The sequence below is a fragment of the Lolium perenne genome, chromosome 3, assembly GCF_019359855.2.
Source record: "Lolium perenne isolate Kyuss_39 chromosome 3, Kyuss_2.0, whole genome shotgun sequence".
Taxonomy (NCBI): domain Eukaryota; kingdom Viridiplantae; phylum Streptophyta; class Magnoliopsida; order Poales; family Poaceae; genus Lolium; species Lolium perenne.
In genome coordinates, this window is record NC_067246.2 from 171,648,845 (window position 1) to 171,659,790 (window position 10,946).

Sequence of the window (10,946 nt, forward strand, 5' to 3'; positions counted from 1 at the left end):
CTCACTTCGTCTTCCCCAAGTCTATCCCTACCAACTACGGCGCGAAGTTTGAGCTCGAGGTTTTACCGTAATGGCGCGTGCGGTGGTCGGAGTTGCCGGCGGCGAGTTTTTCCGCGCGGTGGTTCGCCGGAGTTAAGAACACGAAGAACAACTGCGGCGGAGGGCTCGCTCCGGCGATGCTCCGGCGACTTTCGGTGGTTTCTGCGCGCGGAGGAATGGCTCTCGCGGCGCTCGGAAGAGAGGTAAGAAGGGGGTGAATGAGGTGAGAAGGGGTCGACGGTACGATATTTATAGGCGTAGGGGATGAGATTCGTGTTCCGCATCCCGTGGTCGGAACGCACGCGTCGCACCGTTGGATGCGTGACACGTGTCCCAAACCCTAGCGGTAAAAATGGCTAGAGATAAGTTACCGCGCGGATCGCGCGAAAATGGCGCCAGAATTGGCGGAACCGTTTGAGTCTTTTAAGATTCCGGGTAAATGCGTGAAGATAAGTTGGCTCTTGTTCGCGAGCAGGGAGTAACCCGGAAATGTTCTTTGGAACGTCGATGGATGAAGTCCCGCAGGATGAGAGCATTTTCCGGCTATAAGTTGGAAAAAGAAGAAAATGCAGTTTGAGCTCTTCAAGTTTCTCCGCGTTGCCGATGATGCCGGAAATCTAAGGAACAAGCATGGCGGAAACTGCAGGCGAAACTCGGAGAACTCTGGGGGCTACTGTTGTGGGTATACTTCATGGGTGTACCATCGACGATGCCTAGATCCGGCAAGCCCGGTGGCCCACAGACGGTGATGAGGCATGTGGCCCATCGGGCGGCTCCGCTTGAGCCGTTGATCATGCAGAAGAAGTCCACCAGATCGGCAGGCCGGATCCGTACCGACCTAGGAGTGACCGGATCCAGTGGAGGCCCATGAGGAACCGGATCCGCACGACGTGTATGGAAGGCGGATCCGTGACGTGCACGGCAAGATATTGTACCGTAGCTAGGCTATCTGTAATCCGGCTAGGACTCTCCATGTAAACCCTAGATCCGTGCGCCTTTATAAGCCGGATCACGGGAGCCCTAGAGGCACAACCACAACTCATTGTAACAACGCGAAAGCGCCCAGATAATTCCAGACAAGCAGCAGTAGGCCCTGTCATCGTGCAGGTGTTCCGAAGCTGGGTAACTCGCGTACCACCGTCCCGTGTGCACTCCGCCCTATGGCCCCTACTTCTTCTCCCCCTCGTGAGGATCCCTCCTCCGAGGTACCGTCGATTAGGCAACGACAGTGAGTTTTCACGAAAAAATACCATTGTGTGTGGCCTGCATAAAAATGACAAAATGTCCAAGCAGAGCACATACATTAGATATTTAAGATATAATTGGCTGCTTGGAACTAAAAGATAGTATGTAGTACAATCATTACTACACAGCACATTAGTTTCATTAGGGCACATTAACTTCATCAGGTTTAGAAATTATAGTTGAATGTCTTATAATCAAAATATTGAATCGCCTTCAAATACATAGAATAGAAACTGGCAGACTGTTGGAAAAATAAACAATATCAAGGTTAGGTGGTAGGTACAAAAATCTTGAAATATTTTCATCAAATTTAGCAATTATAGCTGAATGCCTTAAAATCATGGCATAACATGCCAATAGCATACGTCACCACCATAGAAATCGGTGACTACCAGCAACATACACCAAACACGCACCAGGCACCGACACACAAAAGAAGTGCACGGACATGCTGACGACCACCCAAACAGGGCGGAAAGCACATCAGTCCTGGGAACTTTCGCGTAATTTACATAACTATTACAAAGACTGAACATGCGCCAAAATAAAAATTGTAACTATAAAATCTGGATGGATAACGGATGCATGATCATGAGGTAACCCATCCAAAATTATATAGCCCTATAATGAACCGGTTCACACCCTCATAATTATCCTATTTGGATATCAACACCAATTTTGGGGCGCGGCACTCTACGCGCCGCCACCTTCCACACTGGTAAACAGCTTGTAAAATGATATGTTAAACGTTTATACAAATCAATGGTAAATATATAACAAATTTGTATATGTATATAATGTAAGGAAATATGTTACATATAGCAGTGTCAGTTGATTTTAAAGCAAAGCACATTTGCTCTTGCATACATAGGGTCTACTAAACACAACTGGCAGTGTGAAAACACATATTGTAGGGATGGTGTTACATGGTACACAAGAAATAACCTAAATTCTAGAACTGGAAAGCCGTACATTGAAAATTTGTTACTACAGAGCTAGTCTATACACAACAACCACTTGCTTTATTACTCGGCGGGTAAACCTTCCTGTAGATAGCAAGCGGTAGAACATGTGTTGATACCGATCAAATGAGAAACAAAGCCCAAAGCATTCCAATGCAGTAAGATACAATGAAAGTGCATAATCGACTTAGTTTGTATCGGTCAACAGTTTTTTCTGCAACTATGGGTGGAACTTGATAAACAGCAAAGAGCCCTATTCCATTAACAATATCACGTAGTGGCTTTGAAGGACTGAAGATAACATTAAAGAATAAGAACTAACCAGTGCAATTTACTGTATAGCAACTGCCTTCCTCTTTTCTTTGATCAGATCTGTAGTCCAACACCAAGGGAAAGTGACTTTTCATCTAAGGCATGAGGTGGTAGAAGTGAAGAACAAAAATACCATACAAAAAATATCCTATCTGTTCCACTTTAGAACACAAATAAGAAAAAATATTAGCAAATATTATTATAGACCATTCTTGTAAGATCCCAAGTCTCCTCAATGCGCCAATCATGTGTACATCTAGAAAAGGAAAGCATGCCAATCCCATGACACAAGTGAAGAAATATAAAAGGCACATTAGCTAGCCGTATGAAAGCAAGTAAGCTCAAGTGTCAGCAACTGATTATTAAATGGAAAATTGGCAGATAAACCACGAATTTGGTACCAAAAGAAAGAAATAAAAAATACTTATGGCACTAATCCATAACTCATATAATTATGCAGTCTAATTAGTTAGGTAGAAATGCCAGCAGCTCATGAAATACTCGTCGCGGTAAATCCAAAATATCAAAACTGAATAAAAGAAACTGTCCTTCGGGAAAACAATTAAGTCTGCGCTTTTTAGGACTAAAGTAATAGATACATGACTCAAAAAAGTACCTAGTAGATGTTTCTGTTGGTGTACATGGCATTGTTGACATACAATCTACGCGCATACAAAATACAGAGGGAAATATATGTGCGTTAGTCTAGATTTACTTCTGAATAAGCCAAGTTGTTTGTACAAATTAGTAAAAGCAATACAATTAAGTTAAACAGTACAACTATGATAAAAATAAATAAAGTATCCATGTAATTCTGAAGTAGCACTGATTGTTTGAGAATGTGAACTTGGATTCAAAAATAACCTAACAGAGAACAACTCAGTGTAATGCCCTTCCTTTTCTCACCAGGGGGTCTAACTTCACTTTAATTGCAATTCATATATAATTTAAAATGGTTTCAATTTTTTGTACTAACTTCAGTACAGCTAGAAATTTTAAATCACAGGAAAAAACACTAAAATTGCTACCATTGAACCAAGCAACAAAACGTAAGACAGGAACACTTCCTAAGAGGAAGATAGACAAGAGGACACTTACACATAGTAGAGATGCAACAAGGGACTTGATGCGTCAACAAAGTAGAAGACCCCAGGCTATTTATGATCCATGGGAAAGAATGCGTGATCATGAAGTAACGAAAGATCATTTTTTCTATATAGGGTCCAGAACTCAATGCATATATGACGGTGGCATAGGTGGAAAACCAAGACAGTAATAGTGCATTTGCTCTATGCAATTAAGTAAAATATCCATGGGCCCCTAAAAAAAGTAAAATATCCATGAGCAACCATGAATAAATATGTAACATGTTTTTTAGGAATAATTATCAATCTGACCTACAAAGAAGTATGCGGTAACATAATTAAATAATGAAAGTACAATTTAAGCTGACATATATATGTGCTAATTTCTTCCATCAAAGGAAAATATGTGCTACTATTTAAACTGGAATGCAAACAAAACACAAGTAGTAATACACTATCATAGAGAAGCTGTTAGAACCATCTTGGGGTTCTACCTGACTACCTGAGAATCCAATATATATGGAACCATTTACAGAAACCAATGAAATAGAGACGTAGTGAAGACGTACTAACAACTATTTACATAGCAACTACAAATCTGGTGGTTTCGGATTCATAATCAGAGATGACCAAGTTACTGCACTGGCTGCAGGCGTGGGTAAATTAGAGCGAGTTGCTGATGCCCTCCATGCTGAAACTGATTCAACACAACTGAAGAAGGCAATTACCAGTGATAACTATGACCTAACTAATTCAATCACATATTGTATTGGAAGATCTGTGGGTTAAATTCAGAGAATCCTACTTTATCATAAGATGATATTGCATAGGATAGCACATTCTTACAGCTTTAGCAAGCAAATAAGATCTAGTCTTAGAATAGACCCAATGAAGTTATGGCAGAGCACGACATGCATAAGTAATAAAAATATATAAGGTTTACGAATTGAAAGCATAAATCTAAGGAAGTTCTTTTGCTAAAAGGGAACTATTCAAAGACGTATCAGATTTTGGGTGCAGTCTCATATAAAAACCAGTTAGATGCAAATGCTAATAAAGAAGAAATCAATTATCAGTACCTTTAAAAAGATCGTTATCAGTAAAAAAAACCAGCCTACTGGAAAATATATTGACTAATTTTTCTGAATAGCCCGTGATTCAGAAGCAAAAAGAAATTTGCCTATATCCATATGCCAGTAGAAGCGACATGCCTGAAGCAAACCGCAACTTGAAGTGCTACCTTTTATACTATAATCACATAAGAAAAGCTGTACGAACAGTAAAAATGCCTCATTATCAGTAAAAAAAACCAGCCTACTGGAAAATATATTGACTAATTTTTCTGAATAGCCCGTGATTCAGAAGCAAACAGAAATTTGCCTATATCCATATGCCAGTAGAAGCGACATGCCTGAAGCAAACCGCAACTTGAAGTGCTACCTTTTATACTATAATCACATAAGAAAAGCTATACGAACAAAACACCTCTACGTACTATATTGTCAATCCCAACATGTTTTATAGTTCAGTTCCATTATTAGGTTGCTCTGCTATATTTATGAAAGTGGGGGAAAACGCTCTATGAATCATCCTGCACCAAGCATTGTTGAGGCCTCAACCTTCAGAACATAGAATTGAAGAGCAGAAGCATACCCTCAAACAGAACATGGTATGAATCAATGGCTTCTCTCTTCGGCATTGTTTCCTTGCATGTCTTCTGTGAATCTATACAGATTTTAGAAAGTTGACTTCAAATCGTAAAAATTAGTCTAGAAATTAACCCTAGGAATAAGATGAAAAGTAAAAATCAACAAAAGTTAGTCCAATAACCAATGATAGATGTGTTGACTTGTACATACAGCTGTACAAATCCAAAACCATAATAAAGAAAAATAAAACAGTCACAACTTGACCTGTACATACAGTAGCTGTCTTAAACCTCCATCTATTTAGTCAAAAAGTGAAGTAGACAAAAGAGGAGAATTTTGTAAAAACGCTATTGAGTAAATAATCAAACCACCTGAATACAGAAACAATGCCAACAATTACTATGGATTGTTCAGTGTTAAAACTTGAAATACTGGAAATACACTCAAATTACTCTGTATGCAGAAATCAAAACCATACATCAAATAAGAGATGTGTTAATAATTGATCATTTCCTTCCTAGTCTATCTCCTATTCCATCACCTACAGTAATTCATTCAAGATGTGAAATGTTTTTCTTTAGCCATTCCATAGCAGGTTATGTACATAAGACCAAATTAAAGCATCAGATGCACTTGAAGTTGCACCAATATCAAATATCTTACACCGAGGAACTTTTCAAAGGAAAATAAACATAGTGCCAATAGTTATATACCAGAGCAAGGTTTAATGTGGTCACTGATGTCGCTCTAGGTCTCTTCTTTCAAGCCATCTAACCATTGAAAACGAGGAAACCATCCACATACCATCTCTTGAGGTAATACACCAACACTTGAACATGCATGTTGTATATGCAACCAACGGACAGAGCAACACCTGCAGCAAGAACACGGCAAGGTCACACAATAAACTGTCAAGAAAATCATAAAGTGGGAAGTCGAGAAAACATGGCGAATTGGACATCCGTAACTGAGAAGCGCAACCCATCAGAAGCTCACCACATTCAGCATCATATCTTGCGGCACCCAACCCATATTTCCTCGCCGACACCGGGCAAACGGATTGCCAGATGAAGTGTTCTGCCCATCACACCTCTCGATGACTATAATCCAAGGAACCGAGCCACAATGCTTATGAGAGTCACCTCATCTTCAATAAAGAACCTAGCGAAAATGATTCTAGCTGTATTACACCGCTGAAAATTCCTATTGCTGCCATTGCTGGCCAAGCTATTGAATCATCCCAAAAGCCACAAGAAAATTGCAGGAGCTGAAAAATTCCTCTACTTACCTTAGGAGGAGGAGGAACCTGCAGGTCCCCTTCAAAGAAGAGGCAGAGGAGGGCAGGCCCCTGCGTCGGTGGTCGGCGTCATCGGTGACGCCAAAGAGGCAGAGGAGGGAAGCAGTCCAGCACAACCCATCGAGATCTGTGCACGAATCGGCGTCGTACCTCGGCAGGTCACCTTCATCTCCATCCCTCCGGTGGCGGTAGCAAGGGATGCTGCCGACGGTCGCTGAGGTGCGCTTGGTTGTCCATCATGTGTATATATATCTATCAAAAAGATATAACTCACTGATTAAAAGACGTTTGTAGAGTAAACAGTACTTGCTCTCTCTCGTAGATTTAGTTCTCACCAGCTACTGCTATAGATACTAACAATACCTAATTGATAATGCTACATTGAATTTAATACTTCATCTGCAACAATATTCAAAAGCAAAGACAGTACCTACCATAAGCAAAAATCTGAGCACTCATTGAAATCTGGGCACTCATCAACGATTTGCACCTGGATCTGGATTAATTAAGAAGAGAAGAAGCTCACTTTGAGGTGTTGTACATTCCACCTGTTCGCAAGCATGGAATTGTTATTCAATGGATGTTCTGTATATATAGCTTATACTTGCCATGATTTATCTTCATAAGTTTCCAATGTATATGAATTGTTTTGGTCTGCCAAAAGCATATATCTGAACTCAGAAATAATAAAAGAAGATAATATGAAACGTTCTTACCAATACAGAAGTTCTAAGGATCAGGCCCCGTGAATAAGTGAACTATGCTCCCCATTGCAATAAATAAAAACATGAACTCCAGTAGGTTGTACAAAGATATTTTAGGTATGTGTCGGGTCAAAATTCAAAATTTGAGATCATAATAAGTCGACTAACAGGGCAGATTAGTTGATTGCTGGGGCATAATCTTCTACTACAGGTCTCATTCCTATTCATTATATACAGTTATATCAACATTTCTCCCTCGACAAATGGTTGATATAAGATGATGCATCAAATATTTGAATGTTTTCACAAGCCCTGTTCTTCTGCACAATCAGCTACACGTCATACAAAAGAAATATTTAATTATACACTTACCTCGAGACAGTGATCTATTTTTGTATTTAGAAATGGCTAAATATGTTTTACACCATTAAGACACAGAGTCTATTACCCAGCCCCCAAGCTTTCATGGTATACCAGACTTGAAATAAGATCCTATATGCTGCCTTTCTGTTTGTAGATCCTGATTTTTTAAAGTACCCCACATGTTTAGTCCTTCAGTACATTTATGAACATTTCTTATAACCCTCTCCTCTTTCAATTTGTTCATGTGTGTTAAGTGTTCTCCTTAGAAACCTGAAGAATCTATTGTAGATTTTAAGTTAAGGTTCTCCAGTACCTATAAAATAACTCAAACTCTTAAAAGAAAGTTGACATAAATACTTTCCGTATTTATTCTCTACATATTATTCTAGGAACAAAAGCACATAACTTTGCAAGAACTGAGGAGAAAAGCAACATAACTTACCTTGTTTCGAAATCTGAGCCAAACTTCAGGTCTGAAGACAAGGATAACCGATGACGGCGATGTCCATGCTGACCACTGAGCCCCACGTCCTTGCAGACCAGATGGAAAAAAAAAACCATTACACAAAATCAGAACAGTAATACCCTTGGACAACAAAGAACCAATTTGTGTACCAGGGAGCAGCTGCAATAGTGTCACTGCTCCGCCCAGTTACATGTGATATTTAAGATTTGTTATTTTTCATCAGGGATGAAAAATAAAAACCCAAAGTAGTAATAAGCATGACTTAATCAATAGGACAATGAAAACGACTCCTCCGAGTCAGGCATCAACTGTTGATGATTTCTATCCACGCATGACAGAGATCTAGCATACATGAAGCAAAATGAACCATCAAGCTTTCAACAAAGCTTGCTAGTGTAACTAAAAAAACTAATTACGCTTCTCATTTGTAAACATCAGGCAACACACATTTTAAATATCACACTATTTACCCAGGCAAAAATGCATGTGGAAGGTATCTCCTATATTGGATCAAGATAAAGTTCTACACATAATCATTTAATCTTTTGAACACCCAAATTCAGGACATCATGAGAACTAAGAATTAGGACCCTCGCATATTTTGGCAATCAAGAAGCAGAGCTCCAACCTTCCCTAGTACTTCCTCCACAAATTCTAAAACATAGAGACAGTGAACAAACAAAATAGAAGCACTTATTCACCAAGCTAACTAAACACTTGATTGCATGATGTTGGCACAGGAGAAGCATAAGTTATGAAATAATTCAAATGCATAAAGCAATAAGACATAGGAAACAAATAGTAAAAACTGACAAAATACAATCCTTGAAAATAAGGCTTGCCCAAGCAACCAAACGAATTACGAAATCTTGTCCCAGTGTCAATTTATTGCAAGTAATATGACAGAAACACAAACGGATAAATTCTTGAAAACCTGTAGAGAGACTAAATTATTGAAAACCTGTAGAGAGACCAAAGATGACAATGGGGCCACAATTGAAAAAGATAGAGATGAATGAGGGAAGGGGCTTAGATGGGGGTTTAAACACCTGTACAGGTGCAACATGGATGCGATAGTCAAGCTCCCGTTTGAAGACATCACCGACGTTGTCTGGGAGCACCGGCGGAGCTACTGAGGGCCAAATTGAGCCGTGGCCCAGCCAGCTTCAGGGCAAAACTAAAAATTTCTAAGTGTAAGCCTACCACCCGGCATCACTGCAGACGTCCATTCCCTTTGGCACCCTGACTCTTCGTTGTATCAGGGTCCCAGCAGGCAGCAACTGTGGCTTAGTTTAGGGAAGCAACATGGAGGTTCAGCAATACTGCACCAGCAGCCTAGAGCAGGCAGTGAGCCCGCGACCCAGCCCCCAGGGCAGAGGCGCATATGGCACACCAACTCCTCTCATCCAACTTCACTTCACTCACTGTAAGACCCAAGTAATTTACTTTCATCAAACTATACTTCACGGCATCATTTCAAAACTCAAATTGTCAATAGCAAATTCTGGAGAAGTACAAGTATGGAGATGGCATTGAAGATTTCAGAAACATATTCGATATAAATAGCTGATTATCTAGTATGCAACTCCATGCCAGATGGTCAAATTGAATCCATATATGGTTTAATTTTGTTGACAGATATATGGATGTTCTGAACCAATATGACACAAAAGGTACCTAGTATATTGACTAATGCCTACCTAAGTAACTTTGCTAGCTTGGCCCGCCAAATTATTTGTTTGAAGCTCAGACTTGTACGACCCATAGAAACTGGTAGCCGGAGTTCTCCAGGACTCTCTGAGCTTCTCCTCTGAGTGGGTATACAACTCATGCTCGTGATGCAAAGAAACAGCAACCTCCTGAGCTGCTCCTGCAATACTGCTAGAGAGCCTCCCAGCTCCTGAGCACGGATCCAATCCAAGAGCAATCACAAGTCACAACACAGATCGAAAAGAGGGAAAACGCAGGGGAGAGTTCCGTGAGGATTGGGGACTGGCAGCTAGCTTGGAGGATGCGAACAGGCGAGCAGACGGAGCACCGAGGCGTTCACGTACTGAAGCTCAGCCATCGGATCAGCCGTCTCCAGCGTGTACAGCAGGTACATCTCGACCAGGAGATGGGCGCCACGACCACGAGATGTCGCGCCCCTGCAAGTGCGTTACGGCGCCGGAGGAGGGGAGCACCGCCCGCGGCGCTGCCGGCTCGCCGCGCTGGTGCGGGCACCGCCGCTCTTCTGCCTCCCCATCTGCCTTCGCGTCTCCGGCGGCCGAGGTCGCGGCGGCGGACTTCTTGGCCATCCCGCCGCGCCTGCTCTAGGGTTCTACGAGGAGATGGAGCGGATTGAGGCGGAATCGGGATTGGAGGAGGAGGAGGCGTGGGGATTGGAGAGGAGAAGAGACACAAGGCGATTGGTGGGCGGCGGCTAGGGTTTTTTCCGCTGTGGGGTGCCCATTTTATACGGCTGCTGTAAAAAATGAACGGACGGGATCAACCACCAAAGAAGATCCAACGGCCCACGTGCTCTAATCGCTGTGAGGCCCAAGTTCATACATCTGTTAAACGTCACAATTCTGTAACGAATCAGAATATTATATTACAATAGAGCAAGGATAATCTCCAACGCACTGATGAAAGCTTTTTTTTTTTTTTGAACAGGAGAGACCCCAAAGGGTCAAGAAGCTTCATTAGTCAAAGCGGTCGGTACATTTTACAAACAGGCCCCTTAAGAAAAAGGAAAAGTAAAGCATGCCTAAATTATTACAACCAGGACCCTGAAGAAAAGTGCAGAAACACGATCGAGTCCTCAGTCGTCGCCGCCTATCAG

At 41.3% G+C, this 10,946-nt stretch overlaps 1 long non-coding RNA gene across 7 annotated transcripts; it reads right to left on the minus strand.

Annotated features, from left to right (window-relative positions):
- Positions 1-1,281: 1,281 nt before the first annotated feature.
- LOC127342635 (uncharacterized) lies at positions 1,282-10,602 on the minus strand. Of its 7 annotated transcripts, XR_011755573.1 has the most exons (9): positions 8,099-10,587; positions 7,024-7,243; positions 6,581-6,841; positions 6,289-6,453; positions 6,006-6,166; positions 5,297-5,368; positions 3,657-3,878; positions 2,569-2,618; positions 1,282-2,330 (listed from the first exon to the last, which is right to left on the minus strand). It is a non-coding gene; the product is annotated as an uncharacterized lncRNA (long non-coding RNA). The 7 variants fall into 7 exon arrangements; XR_011755572.1 differs by having other exon boundaries at positions 5,297-6,166; positions 8,099-10,593; XR_011755570.1 differs by having other exon boundaries at positions 1,282-2,618; positions 5,297-6,166; positions 8,099-10,592.
- Between the last annotated feature and the right edge of the window lie 344 nt (positions 10,603-10,946).